At 34.5% G+C, this 18110-nt stretch overlaps 1 pseudogene; it reads left to right on the forward strand.

The window, feature by feature from the left end:
• The window catches only part of LOC137938381 (general transcription and DNA repair factor IIH helicase/translocase subunit XPB1-like), a 48244-nt pseudogene extending 31269 nt beyond the window's left edge, over positions 1–16975 (forward strand).
• The last annotated feature ends 1135 nt before the right edge of the window (positions 16976–18110 follow it).

The following is an 18110-nucleotide window of genomic DNA, read 5'->3' on the forward strand; positions in this document are numbered from 1 at the left end:
AATGATTAGATAATCAGAATCTAAAGACATCTAATGGTTGGATGTAAGGTTCTATTTGGACGAAAACTTGAACTAAGCCTGTATGTACTACTGCTTCAGGCAAAGTCTGGGAGTGTTGGATAGGAACTTCTGTTAAGGCTTCATCTATTTCTTCGTAGCATAACAATTTATTATCGAATTTGACTATGGAGTTGTCTATCTATTGTTCAAGGGCAAGAATTGTAGAATTATTGAGTTGTTTACAACTTACTGGAACTTTACAGGGACAAGATGTTGATTCTGATACCAATTTAAAGGGGGTACTAATTTAATTTAATCTTGTCTGGAGTATTTAAAGGTGAATTATTAGGAGATCTTCTTATTACTTGCCTTCTAGGTATAAATATTTGACAAGGGGTTTCTACTACTCTTCTGGAGGAATAAAGGATAATGTAAGACAGCTAATACTAAATATGAAAAGATTACAGATAACTATTGTTAATGCTATAAAAACAAAGATCATGTATCTAATATTCTACCTATAATATTAGCAGTTAAAAATATATAAGAAACTAAAAGGTTTTCTAATTGTTCTGGCAGGAAAACAAAGTAATTAAATAATTCAACCACTAATATAAATAAAAACAGGATACTAGTATAAGTTCCTATATTTTAAATCTTCTACCGTAATATATGGAGTTGTAAAAAAGAGCTAGATATATATAGCATATAGGTAATATGCGTAAGATTATTCAAAAAAACTGTCTTAATATTTTATTAACTAACCAAATAAACATAAAAGTATAGCGGCGTTGTGGCTTCTGGGAGCAACCATTGGCTCCGAAGAGGCAGAGGCGTTTGTCAGGGGTTAGCCCTCACCTAGCAGTTTCTAGCCTAATATACCTTTATGTATAAATACAAAAACAAACACCAAGCCACACAATCTATAAAACTTAGCAAACAATAAAAGTAGTAAGGATTAAACAGATAAGAACAATACCTAAAGTTATAAAAAGCACAAGCATGGAGATGATTACGGAAAATAAGTAAGAAGTGTAATTCCCGAGGGGTTTATCTTTAGATCAAAGTTGTTTAGATCTTTATGCTTACTCCTTCAGGTATGGGAAACCCAAGACACAAAGAGGTGTGCGATTTCCTAGCATTAAGCTTCTGCCACGGGCTCCAACATTTAGTCCCAAGAAAAATAAAGCCCTGAAACCTCCTTGGGCATAAACGGGCAAAAACAAGGGACGCATGGACCGTGAAGCATCAGAGGAATACCGCAATGCTTTTACTCTGTGCTTGGGATTAACCTCGAGTTAGAGGAGGAAGGTACAGATCTAAACAGACAGAGATCTAAAGCTTCCCCTTAGGGAAGTCCCGAAAACTAAACGAAAATGGCGGAGAGTAACACTTACTTTTTTAAAACAGGGGTGTTCGTGAGGAATGCTTAGGTTGAGAAGGAGAGGGAACTCATGGGTGAACAACAAAGGATGCTCTGAAAAACACTCTTTCATTCATGTATTCTTTGATACTTATAGTTTCATCTTTTGTTGGTTCTAGAGGCATTTTTCCTATTCTGATGTTAGTTTCTTGGTCATAGTACAGATATTCTTCCTCTTGGATTTTTCCATTTTTAACTAAGTCTTCTTCTAAATGAAGAAGTTCTCTTTCTGTTAATTTTAATTCTAGTTCTTTAGGGTATCTTATTTCATCTGTCTCTGATTCTCCTTTTATGTGGACTAAATCGTAATTTTCTCTAGAAATTGATTATGTGTCCTTTGTATTCTTTTGTTCATAACTATTAAATCTAATATTTATATTACCTTTTGTATCTGTATACATAATACTTTCTTCAGGACTAATTATTTTTTCTTCTCTAATTATTATAGAACTAGAATTAAAATAATTAGAGAAGAAAAAATAATTAGTCCTGAAGAAAGTATTATGTATACAGATACAAAAGGTAATATAAATATTAGATTTAATAGTTATGAACAAAAGAATACAGAGGACACATAATCAATTTTTAGCGAAAATTACGATTTAGTCCACATAGAAGGAGAATCAGAGACAGATGAAATAAGATACCCTAAAGAACTAGAATTAAAATTAAAAGAAAGAGAACTTCTTCATTTAGAAGAAGACTTAATTAAAAATGGAAAAATCCAAGAGGTAGAATATTTGTACTATGACCAAGAAACTAACATCGGAATAGGAACAATGCCTCTAGAGCCAACAAAAGATGAAACTATAAGTATCAAAGAATACATGAATGAAAGAGTGTTTTTTAGAGCATCTTTTGTTGTTCACCCATGAGTTCCCTCTTCTTCTCAACCTAAGCATTCCTCACAAACACCCCTGTTTTAAAAAAGTAAGTGTTACTCTCTGCCATTTTCGTTTAGTTTTCGGGACTTCCCTAAGGGGAAGCTTTAGATCTCTATCTGTTTAGATCTGTACCTACCTCCTCTAACCCGGGGTTAATCCCAAGCACAGAGTAAAAGCATTGCGGTATTCCTCTGATGCTTCACGGTCCATGCGTCCCTTGTTTCTGCCTGTTTATACCCAAGGAGGTTTCAGGGCTTTGTTTTTCTTGGGACTAAATCTTGGAGCCCGTGGCAGAAGCTTAATGCTAAGAAATTGCACACCTCTCTGTGTCTTGGGTTTCCCATACCTGAAGGAGTAAGCATAAAGATCTAAACAGTTTTGATCTAAAGATAAACCCCTAAGGAATTACACTTCTTACTTATTTTCCGTAATCATCTCCATGCTTGTGCTTTTTATAACTTTAGGTATTGTTCTTATCTGTTTAATCCTTACTGCTTTTATTGTCTGCTAAGTTTTATAGATTGTGTGGCTTGGTGTTTGTTTTTGTTTTTATACATAAAGGTATATTAGGCTGGAAACTGCTGGGTGAGGGTTAAGCCCTGACAAACGCCTCTGCCTCTTCGGAGCCAATCGTTGCTACCGGAAGCCACAACGCCGCTGTACTTTTATGTTTATTTGGCTAGTTAATAAAATATTAAGACAGTTTTTTAGAATAATCTTACGCATATTACCTATATACTCTATATATCTAGCTCTTTTTTACAACTCCATATATTACAGTAGACGATTTAAAATATAGGAACTTATACTAGTATCCTGTTTTTATTTATATTAGTGGTTGAATTATTTAATTACTTTGTTTTCCTGCCAGAACAATTAGAAAACCTTTTAGTTTCTTACATATTTTTAATTTCTATTGTTATAGGTAGAATATTAGATACATGATCTTTGTTTTTATAACATTAACAATAGTTATCTGTAATCTTTTCATATTTAGTATTATCTGTCTTACATTATCCCTTCATTCCTACAGAAGAGTAGTAGAAACCCCTAGGCAAATATTTATACCTAGAAAGCAAGTAATAAAAATATCTCCTAATAATTCACCATTAAATACTCCAAACTAGATTAAATTAAATTAGTACCCCCTCTAAATTAAATCAGGCCAACTGTCCACTAGTTGTGGATAAGATTTTTTCTTTTTCTCTTGCGAGAGAAAGAGAGAGAAAGAGTGAGATCCTTAGATACACCAGGTTAAGTAGGTATCCCCCTAAATTGGTATTATTCAGAGCCAAAATGATCAACAAAGGCACATGTCAGGGCTTCGCCCTCACCCAAGCCAAATAAACATAAAAGGTACATTGGCGTTGTGGCTTCCGGGAGTGACGCTTGGCTCAGTAGAGGCGCCTATCAGGGCTTAGCCCTCACCCAAGCCAAATAAACATAAAAGGTACGTTGGCGTTGTGGCTTCCGGGAGTGACGCTTGGCTCAGCAGAGGTGTCTATCAGGGCTTAGCCCTCACCCAATAGTTTCCAGCCTGAAATACCCTTTGTTTTTTTTTTTTTTTGTAACAAACTATAAAAGCTATAAGAGTAAGACTAACAAATACAATAGCAATTACGACTAATAAGATAAGCATAGCAAGAGGAAAGACAAGAACGGTGTAAAATCGATTTGTAAAAACTTCCAGAAGGTAGCTCCAAAAACATTTACTGTTTAGATCTTTGTCTGGTTTTCGACAAGTCTCAAACACTCAAGACACGCAGAGGTGTGTGCTTCCCTAGCATATAGCTTCAGCCACGGGCTCCGTCTATGTTCCAAAAATTCAAGAATCCCTAACGTCTTTGTGGACAACAATGGGCATATAATCGGAACTCTGGACCAAGCAACTTCAGAGGGTTACACAATGCTTTTTCTAAGCACTTGAAATGAATCCAAAGTAAGGGAAAACCATTAAAAATCTAAACAAAAAAAGTTTGAGGAGTTCCCTTTGGGAAGACCCCTAAACTGTAGAAATTAAAAGAGAAAGAAAAGACTTACTTTGAAAACGTTGCAGCTAAAGTGTTTAGGAGAGTTTCGGGATGGAAAAGGTAGAAGACATCGGAAGCAAGGAGTTTGGAAAGCTCACTCTTTCATTCATATCCTTTGTAATGTACAAGGGGGGCTATTTATAAGCAAACTCTGCTGACACACTTGGAGAAAGAGGTGTTTATCCGGGTGCTCATTGGGCCCCATCGACAATAAACTTTCCCCAGAATCTTCCAGCTGGACGGTGAGAGTTATGCAAAGCCAAAAAAGAAAAGTACACTCCTTTTTACAAGTCAAAAACCAGGTGCCCAAAACAGATGGCAAAAATCAAAGCCACAACCTTTTACAAAACCATGGGTATAAACTATGGGTGTCTAATGATCTGCAAAGCGGTCTTCTCAAACCGTGTGCTTGTCTTGTCATTTGGAATTTTCTATCCTTGTGCTGAAACCATAGTTTTGTCGGGCTGAAACCATGGTGTTGTTGAGATTATTCTATGTTATCATAGTCTTTTGTATTTTCTAACTTTATTATTCTTTTTGAAAATAATCTTCTTTTCTATTTTAGTCTTCTCATTGCTTTTGTCTATTTGCCAGCCAACGTTGTGAGATTATGAATGGCTTCTGAGTCAAAATCAAAATCTTCATCTTCTTCTTGGGAATAACACTGAATGGTCTGAGTACCTGTAGATCCAGTCTTACTAGATGTTTCTGAGTCATTCTTCTCATATCCTCGGTCTTTGAGATATTCTTCAAAATATTCTTTCAACATTCTTTTAATTTCGTCAGGGTCTGTCTGCTGATTTTCTTTCTTTTTATCATCTGATATTTTTGGCAAATGTCCAGCCATCAACGGATTTGTTTTGTCTTTACCAACTACCGTTTGAGCTGGACTAGCTAGTGAATGACCAACACTAGTAGGTATCTAGGTAGAGAAACTACCTGTCAATCTTGCTCTGAGTTGGCGATTTTCTTCTTCCAAAGTGCCAATATATTCTTTCTGGAAGGCATTCTTTTCTAAGAGGAATCTTCTCTTTTCATTTAATCTTTGAAATAGTCTTGGATAAAGTCTCAAAATGCTCACAGAAAATAATCTTTGTAGGAGTATCTTTGGCGACTCCATGAGATACTTGGTCTTCTTTGATAAATCTTAGTGAAGGGGCTATGTAGTAATTAGTACCAATAGTTAGTTTTGCTGCTTCTAAAGCTTCTTGTAAATTATTGAATCCTTGGTAAACCGGTCTTTGAAAATCTTGAATATTTGCTACTACTTCTGTCTAGGAATGAAAAACTCCTGGAGTTTTACCTTTAAAAACTACTTAAAAGTTAAAACGTTTCTTGTTCTGGCAAAAATATTCTGATCGGCTATTATTACTGGCTAAAAAATATTTTTGGTCTTTTGGAATTCTTTGGTAAGAAAGCCATAAATTATCTAACAAACATTGTTCTTGTGTTAAGTCTTAAATGTAATGTTAGATCTAGGAAAAACTACTAACTTCTGATTACCAAAATTTAAGAATTCTTGACCGTAATTATTCAATCTGGAAAAGGATGGCCTTGAGGACGTCTGGTCTGGAGGATCGATCTGTTCAATTGACAAGGAAAGAATAAAAAAATCATCTACTTAATGTATCTACAAGACTATTATTTTTACCTTTAATATGTTCAAATTCTATTATATATCCATTTCTTGTAATAATATCTACTAAATTTAACCACCTTCTTCTGCTTATTTTATTCTCCTTACTTCTTTGAAAATATTTGACTATTGCTTCGCAATCTGTTCTTAAAGTAAATTCTAGTTTATTAATAATGAATATTCTAAAAGACTCTAAAGAATACATTACTGCTAGGATTTCTGAGTCTATGCTACTCATATTTCCTTTTTCTTTAAATTTTCCACTAGAATAGCTACAAATTTTTTCTTGCTCTTTTTCACTGGACTTATGCGGTTTGGAGATAAGAACACCACCCCATCCTAAGTTACTTCCATCAGTTTCTATTATAAGCTAATCAGAGTCTAAAGACATTTGTAATTTGGACAAAGTTTGAATTTTTTCTTGGACTTTTTTAACCAAATTTTTGTCTTCTTGATTAAAGAATTTTTGGCCTGTAGAGGAAGTTTTTCCATACAAAGGACCAATGATTTTTCCTATGTCTTTAAGGAAGGGTCTAGCATAATTTACTAATCCTAAAAATCTTTGAAGTTTTTTTGTATACGATAGGTCATCTAGCATTTCTAGAATTTTCTTGGAAATGTGTTCTTGTAATTCTATCTATCCTTGACCTATATTAACTCCTAAGAATTTAATGTATTCTTTAAATAATTCTATTTTTGTTTTACTAATAATGATTCCTTCTTGCATGAATGTGGCTAGTACTAATTGTAAGTGTCCTATATGTTCTTCAATGGTTTTTTTGAAGACTAAAATATTGTCTATATAAACTAAAACAAAAGTATCATATTTACTAAATATGTCATCCATTTTCCTTTGGAAAATAGCAGGTGCATTATTTAAATAAAACGGTATGATTAACCATTCAAAATGTCCTTTAGGGCATGTAAATGCCCTCATAGATCTGCTGCTTTTATAGTAAAAAAACATAGTGAACAAAAAAGAGGCAATTCTAGAATGGTTATAAATTATAAAAGATTAAATGATAATACTATTACTGACAGTTATAACATACCAGACAAATCACAGTTAATTAATAGGATTCAAGATAAAAAGATATTTAGTAAAAGAGAGAGAGAGAGACAGACAGACAGACAGAGAGACAGAGAGATTCCATTATTGTACCTTTTGACTTTGTATACTTTTTGTACAGTTTATTTTTTGTAACCGCACACCTGGAAAGCAGTAAGAGAAAACTCACTGATGATGGGGCCCAATGAGCACCTGGGTGATTCCCTTTGTCTCCAAGTGTCGGCAACCCTTGGCTATAAATAGCCTTATGTATGTTTCACAAGATATGAATGAAAGAGTGCAGTTTGTTTCCTCCTTGATCTTCCACCCATGAGCTTCCTTTTCTTTTCTTTCTGAGTTCACCTACGACCAACTCCTGCTTCCAAAGTAAGTGTGCATCCCAGTTATTTTCTTTCAGTCTTCAGAACTTCCCTAAGGGGAAAACTTTATATCTTTGTCTGTTTAAGTCTGTACCTCTCTCCTCTAATCCGGGGTCAATCCCAAGCACAGAGTAAAAATATTGTTGTATTCCTCTAATGTTTCACGGTCCATGCGTCCCTTGTTCCTACCCGTTTATACCCAAGGAGGTTTGAGGGCTTTGTTTATCTTGGGACTAAATGCTGGAGCCCGTGGCAGAAGCATTACAGTGCTAGGAAATTGCACACCTCTCTGTGTCTTTGGTTCCCTATACCTGAAGGAGTGAGAATAAAGATTTAAACAGCTTTGATCTAAAGTATGCCTCTCAGGAATTACACATCCTATTTGATTTCAAAAATCCTTTCTATGCTTGTGCTTTTGATTACCCTAGGAATTGTTCTTACATGTTTAATCCATACTGCTTTTATTGTCTGTTAAGAATATCTATATATATTGTGTGTCTATACATAAAAGGTATATTAGGCTGGAAACTACTGAGTGAGGGCTACGCCCTGACAGACGCCTCTGCCTCTTTTGAGCCAAGCGTCGCTCTCGGAAGTCACAACGTCGTCGTACCGTTTATGTTTTTTTGGCTAGTTTATAATTTAATCAAACAGTTTCCTAGAATAATTTTACTCTTCCTACCTATCTTTTACTTATACTTAGCCCTATTTTACAAAGCTTTACATTACGGTAAAAGATTTAAACTATAGGAACTTATTCTAGCATCCTGTTCTTAGGAATCATAGTAATAGAGTTATTTGGATATTTTGTCTTTCTGCCAGAAAAATTAGAAAATATTTTAGAATCTTATATATTTTTAATTGCTAATATTAGAGTCAGAATTTTAGACACATGATATTTGTTCTAATAGCTTTAGTGATAGTTATTTGTAATCTTTTTATTTTTAATTGTATCTGTTTTACTTTATCTTTATATTCCTATAGAAGGTTTGTAGAAACCCCTAGACAAGTTTTTACACCCAGAAGACAAAGACTTCAAACACAAAGACCTTCAAATACTCCTGATTTAAATAATCCTTATTAATTTAAATAGAGTACCCCCTTCAATTTGGTATCAGAGCCTATAAGACCTGGAACCTTTCAGAAAAATAGATTATTTAGACCTTAGACTTCCTACAAGATTTGATACAAAATATATAGGACCTAATACTCTTTGGTGTCATTTTAATAGTGAAGAACATATTCTACACAAAAATAACCCTCAGCTCAATAGCATTGTAGACCTTATTATAAGTCTAGGAAATAATCTACAAATTAAATTAACAGAAATAGAAATCAATTTAAACAAAATACAAGAATAAACAAGAAACTTAAGAATAAGAACAGCCAAATTAGCAGGAAACCTAGATTATCTTAAAACGAGTAAAGGATCCCAGCAAAACATAGATAAAGAAATAGATTTAATTACCCAAAAATTAAAATTTTTCAAAATAGAACCTAGAATATCAGCAACTACAAAATCATGACACTTTCACAGCGAGGTGAAGGAATCACCTCAGAAATAGGAAGTTCCTCTAGAAACCTTAATATAATAGATAGGATAACAGGAAGAAGAAGTGTAGATCAACGAGACATACAATTAGATGAAATAATAGATATATATCAAGATATTACTTTATTCAGTAACAATCAAGTTAACCTTCTTAATCCTAGACAACTATATAGAACAGGACCTTTAAATTTCAACACTAGATTATTTAGACATTATAGAGAAATTCAAATTAGCTGTGTAGGAAAAGATTCAGTAAACATAAATTTAATAGTAGAACAAGCCTTCAAAGAAATTAAGAAATTATATACTTTGATTCATTTAGGTTTAATCTTCATAGGAGTTAAAGGATTAGGGAGAAAACATTTAGGAACTAAAACTCTTCTTAGCATCTATGATGATAGATGGGCAGATCCTAAAAAGGCTATGTTAGGGATTACCGAAGTAGACATGAACCAGAACGGAGGAATATTTTATTGCTCCCCTGATTTTCTTATAGGATTACAAGATTTTAGGAAATATATTAAAATAGGTATTCAGACAAAAGGATATGCATCCTTTGTAGGAAACAATCTTTTATTATGCATTGGATTTTTAGGGAGATGCACTTGTTCTAGTACTACTAGGTTTAAAGTCAAGATAGACGATGTAGTAAATCTAATAGGTAAGGGAATTAAACTAATTAAGTCCATCAAATATTCCCCAGATGTCTTAGCAGGATTAGAATGGAACCTGAAATTTAGAGAAGAAAAAATAATTAGTCCTGAAAAAAGTATTATGTACACTGATACAGAAGGCAATATAAATATTAGACTTAATAGTTATGAACAAAAGAGTACAGAAGATACAAAGTCAATTTCTAGTGAAAATTATGACTTAGTTGATATACAATTAGAAACAGATGAAATAATATACCCTAAAGAATTTGAATTAAAACTGATAGAAAGAGAACTTCTTCATCTAGAAGAAGACTTAATAAAAAATGGAAAAATCCAAGAAGAAGAATATCTCTATTATGACCAAGAAGCCAACATAAGAATAGGAAAAATGCCATTGGAACCTAAAGAAGATGAAAAAATAGAAACAGAAGAAACTCTTAAGTATCAAAGAATATATGGATGAAGAAAGCTCTAATTCTATTCCTCGTAATAGCTATACCACTTACACAAGAACTCCTCCTAGAGAAGTATATTACTCAAGAAATATGCCAAGGATTCCTTATAGTGATCCAATAAACTTCGATCATAGGATACGTCCTAAAGGAAAAAGAAAGGAGACAGAAAGACCTATAAAGTTTCAAGAAATGGACAAAGGAAAAATTCTTAATCTTTCAGCCCATGATCCTCAAGAATGGACAACAGTATTAGATCTTTGGAAAAACCAGGTAGTCTCAAACTATATCCAAGACTTTCAATCCCAAGATTTAGAAGAAAAGTATAGATACTTAGAAACATTTTTAGGAGAAAGTGTAAAAGATTTATGGGAAAGCTACAAAAGAGGAAATCTAGAAGAATTTGGTCATTTAATGAGTCTTGGATCCAATCCATATAATTTTGTTAATAAAGTTTATCAGTTAGTAACAGGAGATGATCCCAACTTAGGATTCATTACATTACAAAAAGATGCAGTAGTTTACTTAGAACAACTTAGTCTCCATAATTACAAATATGTTAAGAAATTCCTCCAAGATTACTTTTATTATGCATGCATATCAAGGAATGCATTTAATAAAGATTTAGGTACAAAGTTATTCAGGAAATTACCAGGAGCCTTAGGAAAAGAAATTTATGATAAATGGCAAAATCTAGAAACAGCAAACCCAACAGCAGTTTACTCTATAGGGCAAAGAACTAAATTCATTATGACCATTCTTCAAAAAAATGTACAGACATCTATAGGGCAAAGAACTAAATTCATTTTCATGAGGATCGTCGTGAAGGTATTACTTTTATTCATTTTTTCGTTTTGTTATAGCTTTTTGTTTTTAGTTTACTTTAGGTGCTTGAATTGTGTTTATGGGTACGGAATATGGATCATGAAGATGAAAGCGAACTGACGAGGAGGGGATTTTCTAAACTTGAATTAAAGCCTGATCATGCAAACCGCCCTTTATGGGCTTGCGCTGATGGCCGGATCTTTCTTGAGACATTATCACCGTTGTATAAGCAAGCCAATGATTTCCTCATTGCAATTGCTAAGCCCGTTTGCCGGTATTTAAGATGTCCTTCTATTTTCTTCTACTTAAAACTTTGTGTGGTTGCTCGTTTTCATTTTGTTGGAAAAATGTTGTGCAGGCCAGAGTCTATGCATGAGTATAACTTGGCGCCTCATTCCTTGTATTGTGCTGTTTCTGTTGGGCTCGAGACTGAAACTATAATTACTGTTTTGAACAAGCTATCAAAGACTAAGCTCCCTAAAGAAATGATTGATTTCATTTATGCTTCAACTTCTAATTATGGGAAAGTAAAACTTGTACTTAAGAAGAACCGGTACTTTGTGGAGTCCCCTTTCCCGGAGGTGCGAATCTGGTCTCGTATTCTATCACAAGTGGTTTATTATTATTATTGATGTTGTTATTATCATTATTATTATTCTTATGGTGATGAGGGGAATTTGGAACTTATGCTTTAAATGATACTTGCAGGTGCTGAAGACTTTGCTGAAGGACGAGGTTACATCTAAAGAGAGAATTTATTCCAATGAGGTAATTTAGTTTGCTGTTATTTTATTCATGCATGTCCACTATATTTTTCTGAGGTGTTATTCTGAGTTGTGCCTTTTTTTTTTTAGTCTTTTCTCTTATCTTTTTGGCGAGTGACAGAAAATTTACATAGGAGTTTCTATGGATTCATCTATATGCCTATTCTTTACATATTTTACTATTATTCAAAATGGTTGAATTTACCATTTAAATCATGAAGTTGTTTGCTTGTTACAGTGGAAGAAAATAACTTCTGCTCTTGTTCTTTTTCATAGAAGGGAAGTGGAGTTTGAACATCTCTTTTGAAAAAAAAAATTGTGTTGTTAAATAATTTAATCATTTTTTGCCTGCATAGTGAATCAAAACTATCATCTCGAAAGCCACTATCACACTGCAGCATGGAGAGATTATTAAAGCCACTATCACACTGCAGCATGGAGAGATTATTTGTCACTATGGCTAAACCTTCAGATAAATGGTTAAATTTCTATGATAGATCATGAGAACTTTGACACAATTCTGATGGTGATGCAAACTCTTGATCTACTGTTTAGGGTTCACAAGGAAGTGATGTATTTACAGTTAGCAAAGCTTTGAGTGAAATGGATGGTGGTGGTCATCAGAAGTTGTTCACTGATGCTGATGTGGCAGCAGTAGCTGAAGAGAAAGAAACCCATTCTTTTGAAATAGATCCTGCTCAGGTAGGGTGGTCTATGAATGATGATGTATATTTAAGTGAGTAGTGGTTATAATTTTTTTGACCTAACTTAAACATTTACAGGTTGAAAGTGTCAAGCAAAGGTGCTTACCAAATGCATTAAATTATCCCATGTTGGAGGAGTATGACTTCAGAAATGATACAGTAAGCTTTATTTCTCACAAATGCTTGATGTTCTGCCAGTTTTGTTCCTTGTCACACATCATGGGTATGTTGTTGACTTGATGTTGCTAACTGCAGGTGAACCCTGACTTAAACATGGAATTGAAGGCTCAGCCACGCCCATACCAGGAAAAGAGTCTCAGTAAAATGTTTGGAAATGGTGAGGCCTATTGTAAGACAATATTTTTCATGTCAATATAACTCTCCAGCAAAATAGTTGAGACTGTTGAAGACATTGTGTAGAATTCTCAAAGAGGCTACATTGGCTAGTGCACTAGAACTGGATATTACACACATTGGTTATCCATGATTTCTTCCAATTTCATGTATAATCTTACTTCATCTTGGTACTGATTGTCACATAGGCCAAACATAATCATGCTTTCCAGTGGACATCTCCATCATGATAGGTGCAATTTCAACAGATTTTTCTATTACCAAAAATTTAAAGAATCATGTAGTTGGAAGTAGGCTGCTCTCTTTTGTAGTGTGGAATACCAAATGTCTGACATGGTCTATTTAAAGTAACTTATCAGGAACTTTGGTGGTGATGCTATTGGATGAAAAAATTTAAATTTCAGAACTTCTGTTGTGGTTGCCAGTCATTTGGAGTTGTTGTACTGACATAGTGCTTGGTGATATCTTATATCGCGATCTATATCATATAAGATTCTATATTAAGAATATGTTAATGAAGCATAATATTATCATATCCATTCTTGATAATCCTTTTCTACATTTGCTTTCATTTTCTCCTATCAAATAGTTTGGCTGTTCCATGTATTTCTTAATAAATTCTTTCTTTTTACTTGTTGTCGTTGAAAAAAAATTCTTGTTGTGCCTTGGTTTTTGTGTTTTCTGCCACAAATTAGTTGAACTACATTTTACTGATTGGTGTTCTGCATCTTGTCCAAGCATATTGATTTGTTGTACGTTTATATTTGAACTTTTCTTCTTATATTACTTGACCTTGTAGATGCAATGTCGAGAACCTGTGTTCGATTATTTGCTATTTTGAGGGTGCCAGCTTTGGATGTACCACCCAAGAGGTGGCCTAGAGTTGGTTGGTCAATGCTACCACATGCTTGCACTTGCAAAGACATCATGCTGCTGAGTTATGTAGGAGTTTGTCCTATGTAGAGGATTGAATAATGTGGCAATGATGAGGCTGTCAATTTGCTCTAACATGAGCGAGCCTCTTCATGGTATGAGCCCTCAATTGGTGGGTGCAAGCTGTCGATTGTCAGTCACTTGTTAGAAATAATGTTGGTTTTGAAGAAGACCACCTTGGATGTGTATACCCAGAGGCTTTCATTTAAGAAATGATCTCTTAAATAGGATGCTAGGTTCACACCTTTCTTTAAACATTTGTGTCTTAAAGTTGAGATTTGATTATTTTGTTTACTTCTCTGTGTAGCTTTGTCTTTTCTGTTTCGATTATAGATTTTTCAGCATGAGGGTGAACTTGTAGTAAATTGTAGGAAGAGCAAGATCAGGAATTATAGTTCTTCCTTGTGGGGCCGGGAAGTCTCTTGTTGGTCTCTCTGCAGCCTGTCGAATACGAAAGAGTTGCCTCTGTTTAGCAACAAATGCTGTTTCTGTAGACCAGTGGGCCTTCCAATTCAAGTTGTGGTCTACTATTCGAGATGATCAGATATGTCGTTTCACTTTTGATAGTAAAGAGAGATTTCGTGGTAATGCTGGTGTGGTTGTACAACTTATAACATGGTTGCTTTTGGCGGGAAAAGGTCTGAAGAGTCTGAGAAGATAATCGAGGAGATAAGAAATCGAGAATGGGGTTTGCTTCTCATGGATGAGGTACATTTCTTGTGTAAAGCTATATTTTAGTTATGTGTGTATGCTTTGGACTTATAGTAGGTGTTTAATGGAAGAAAGGAAAAATTGATGTCAATGGCAAAACGCGACATAAAATATGAAATAGAGTATGGGCTACAATCCAAAACTCTCACCTATTAGATAATTTTAGTTGTTAGACCATGAGGGAAAACTATTTTGAACTATGACCTAGACCCTCTTGCTGAGTACAGGTTCTTAAGTGGATGATTTTCGGAGCAACTGCTTCAGCGTAGCTAAGTTGTTTGTTGTATATACAAAGTGCATTTATGCAGCATCATTTCTTGATCATTTTGGTTAGCGAATTGTGTGTTGTCACTATTGGACGTGGATTGCACACTAGGCTTGTGAGGTTAAGCAGTGCCTGACATGGATATATGATCTTGGTGCTCTTGAATAAAGATTTCACTAAATTTAAACTCTTTCACACTGTTGATTTACACATTTTTTACTTCGGAGATTATCTACCTGCTTCCTGTGCTTTCTAATTGAATTTTTCTTACTGTTTCCTTTTATTTGGGTTTCAAACGGTGTTTTTAGGTGCATGTTGTCCCTGCACATATGTTTCAGAAGGTCATTAGTATCACTAAATCTCATTGTAAACTTGGGCTAACTGGTCAGTATTGGTGTTTGATGGATTTTGGATCTGCCCTTCTTAAAGAATGTTGTCTTCACTCTTCATATTTGCTAGGAACTGACTTTCGAACTTCATACCACAGCAACCCTCGTGAGAGAGGATGAACGTATCACAGATTTGAACTTCCTTATTGGCCCTAAATTATATGAATCAAACTGGTTGGATCTTGTAAAAGGAGGGTTCATTGCAAATGTCCAGTGTGCTGAAGTATGGTGTCCAATGACAAAAGAGTTTTTTTTAGAATATTTGAAGAAAGAAAATTCTAAAAAAAATAGGTTAGTTACATATGCTCTCTGCACTCGTTTGTATTTTCACCTTTCTAGATTATTCATAAATTTGGTTATGTAAAAAAATAGTTTGTGATTTTGATTGCCTTAACTATGAAATATGTTATGTCCTATATTTCTTATTGACAGCTGTTATGCATTGTGAGAGCTTGTGCCTTTTAGCATATAGTAATTTTACATCTTTAAGTGTATATCAATTGACAATGCAATTTTTAGTGACATTACAATTTTCCAACAATTTCGAGGTGTTAATAGTCCTGTTCCTAGACTAATTTCAGTGAATTTACATTTTAAAATGACTAGCTAAATGTACTTTATTTTTTCAAGTGGATGGGTTTATTAATTTAATCTGCATGAAGCTGACTTCGTTAATGAATTGCCCATAGTGTTGAAGTAACTTGATTTTGACTTCAACCAACTTAGATCTCTCTTTTGGTAGGAGTCAGCATATGTAGAAGTTCACCCTTCAGATGAGTATGCCATGATTTTGGTATTGAACAAGTACAATCTTTGCAGTTTTATTTGTTGTACTGGGGAATTTCACACTGAAATCATGGAAATGCACCGTCATAAACTAATTGGATTGTTATTAAAAAATACATTGATACTGTGTTTATGTCATCATGCTCTTATTTTTAGGATGTTAATAGTCTGCTTCACCCAAAGAGTATTTCTATTAGTTACTCTTCTTTCCTGCTTAACTGTTCTTATATTTTATTTTTTGAATAAAATTGAGGTCTTATTTATTTCTTTGCAACGGTCTTTATTCTTTCAGGCTTTATATATAATGAACCCAAATAAATTTAGGGCATGTGAGTTTCTTATCCGGTTTCATGAACAACAGCGCGGTGATAAGATCATTGTGTTTGCTGATAATCTTTTTGCACTTACCGAGTATGCTATGAGAGAGAGAGAGAGAGAGAGAGAGAGAGAGAGAAAAAGGAATTTCAGAAGGGAGCAGACAGTAGAGGTGGGGTAGAAGAAGAAAGAGACAAGTCCCCCACCACTGAAAGCCTAGGGAAAAGAGCCATCACATAAGCTAGCTCTGCATATTTCGGGTGAATTTTGCAACTGGATCAAGAAAATCGACAGTTCAGCTTTTAGGGATTTTTAGTTCTTCCGATGAAATTTAAAAATAAAACCCACATCCCAAAAACTCACTCTCCAGTCAAATTATGCGAAGTAAAGCCCAGAGTCGTCTCAATTTTTCAGTTGCAGAAGATTTTAACTCTCAGAGCAGGGGCGGGTAACAGATAATCCATCAAAGTCTCCTCTCGCTCTTGTTCTCACCCTCTCAGCCAAAGAAGAAGAAGAATAAAAAAAACAAGGAGAAGAGGAGAAGATATAGGACGGAGAGGCTGCAGAAGAGGGGAAGATATAGGATTGAAGAGACTGCAGAAGATTACAGAGGAGGAGTCTGGTTTTGTTTCTGGTTTTGGTGGCAAGTGAGGTGGCCGGCCTTGCAATTGTCCTGACATGGGTGTTGGATTTTGTCTTGTAATGAAAGGGAAGAAGGGGATTGGAAGTCTGTTTAGCTCACGGGCCAGGCCATATCATGAGCAAATCATTTGTAATTACTTTTAAGACTCTTAGGGTTCTGCCGCTTTTGGGGCTGGATGGAGTTTATTCCACCATTTTGGAGTCTTCCATATTTAAGCTCGTTTAGGTATCAATAGAGAAATCAGCCTCCCCTAGCTTGATTCAATTTTTTTTATTGACTAATCATATGAAGATGAAATTTATTTATCTAAATATACAATACAACCCTCTTAAAATGTCATGTTGTAAAAAATCAACTTTGTGCATAAATAATTGATATTGAAACAATCAAGACCACATGTAGGACTTACATGAAATAGAGAAGGAGGTAGGCCCCTCCTCTCTTTGCGTGTTGACGAGAACATTGTCGATAGATGGGGTTGGCCTTCCCCTTCCTTATTTGAGGGTTGGGGTAGGGGAACCCCCCCCTAATGCTCGTTTGCGCCAATAAAGCCAATTGGAGGGGAAGGTCTCCTTTTTTGGAATGTGATAATCAAGTAACATAACGAAATTTTATGAGAAAATAATTTTTCTTCTTCTAAATTCCATTAGTAAAGTTATTTTAGTAGGTATATTATTTTGTTATCATATTCTTGCAATATATTTATTTCTCAAGACTAGAAATTCTCCTTTATTTCGTAAGTCAATTTATTATGATTTTGATTTAAAAGCTTCAAAACACATTTGAAATGAGTCAAATATTACTTTTTATTTTAAAATTCTTATATTAGATGCATATTTGAAATGTGATACTTATCTCTAAAATCGGTTTTAGAGATAAGGCATGGTGTGTTTAGGGAGAACGAATGATCCATTGGGCAACCTAGAAAGAAGGTTCCCAAGGAAAATTGAATTCAGATAAAAACTCCATAGAAATCACTTATGATTGTTTATCATTATAAACAGGGGGAGATTGTAGATCTCAAGATCTTCATTGCGATATTTTTTTCTTATAACAAATACTCAAGTTACTAATGATATACATAAAGTATGCCTCTTACCTCAAAAGGCCTCAAAAGAGATTTCTGGTAACATATCCTTTTGACCGGCCATGGTCTTTCCAAATGGCTCATACAAAAAGGGTTAGCAAGCAGTTCATCGTTAAACAGCCTGCAACACCATTTGTCCAAATAAGAGAGAGAAGAGACTCTACTGAGGAATGTTTGCCCAAACTTCAGGATGACCAACCCAAAAGAGGGTAAAAGAGTAAAAATGATCAAAAAAGTTGACCACTGGAAAGATCAAGTTTAAGGTACAAAGGA

Source organism: Aristolochia californica, unplaced genomic scaffold, assembly GCF_029961685.1.
Source record: "Aristolochia californica isolate CCGP_79_NKW_82.1479 unplaced genomic scaffold, dmAriCali1.0.hap1 SCAF_8, whole genome shotgun sequence".
NCBI classification, from domain to species: Eukaryota; Viridiplantae; Streptophyta; class Magnoliopsida; order Piperales; family Aristolochiaceae; genus Aristolochia; species Aristolochia californica.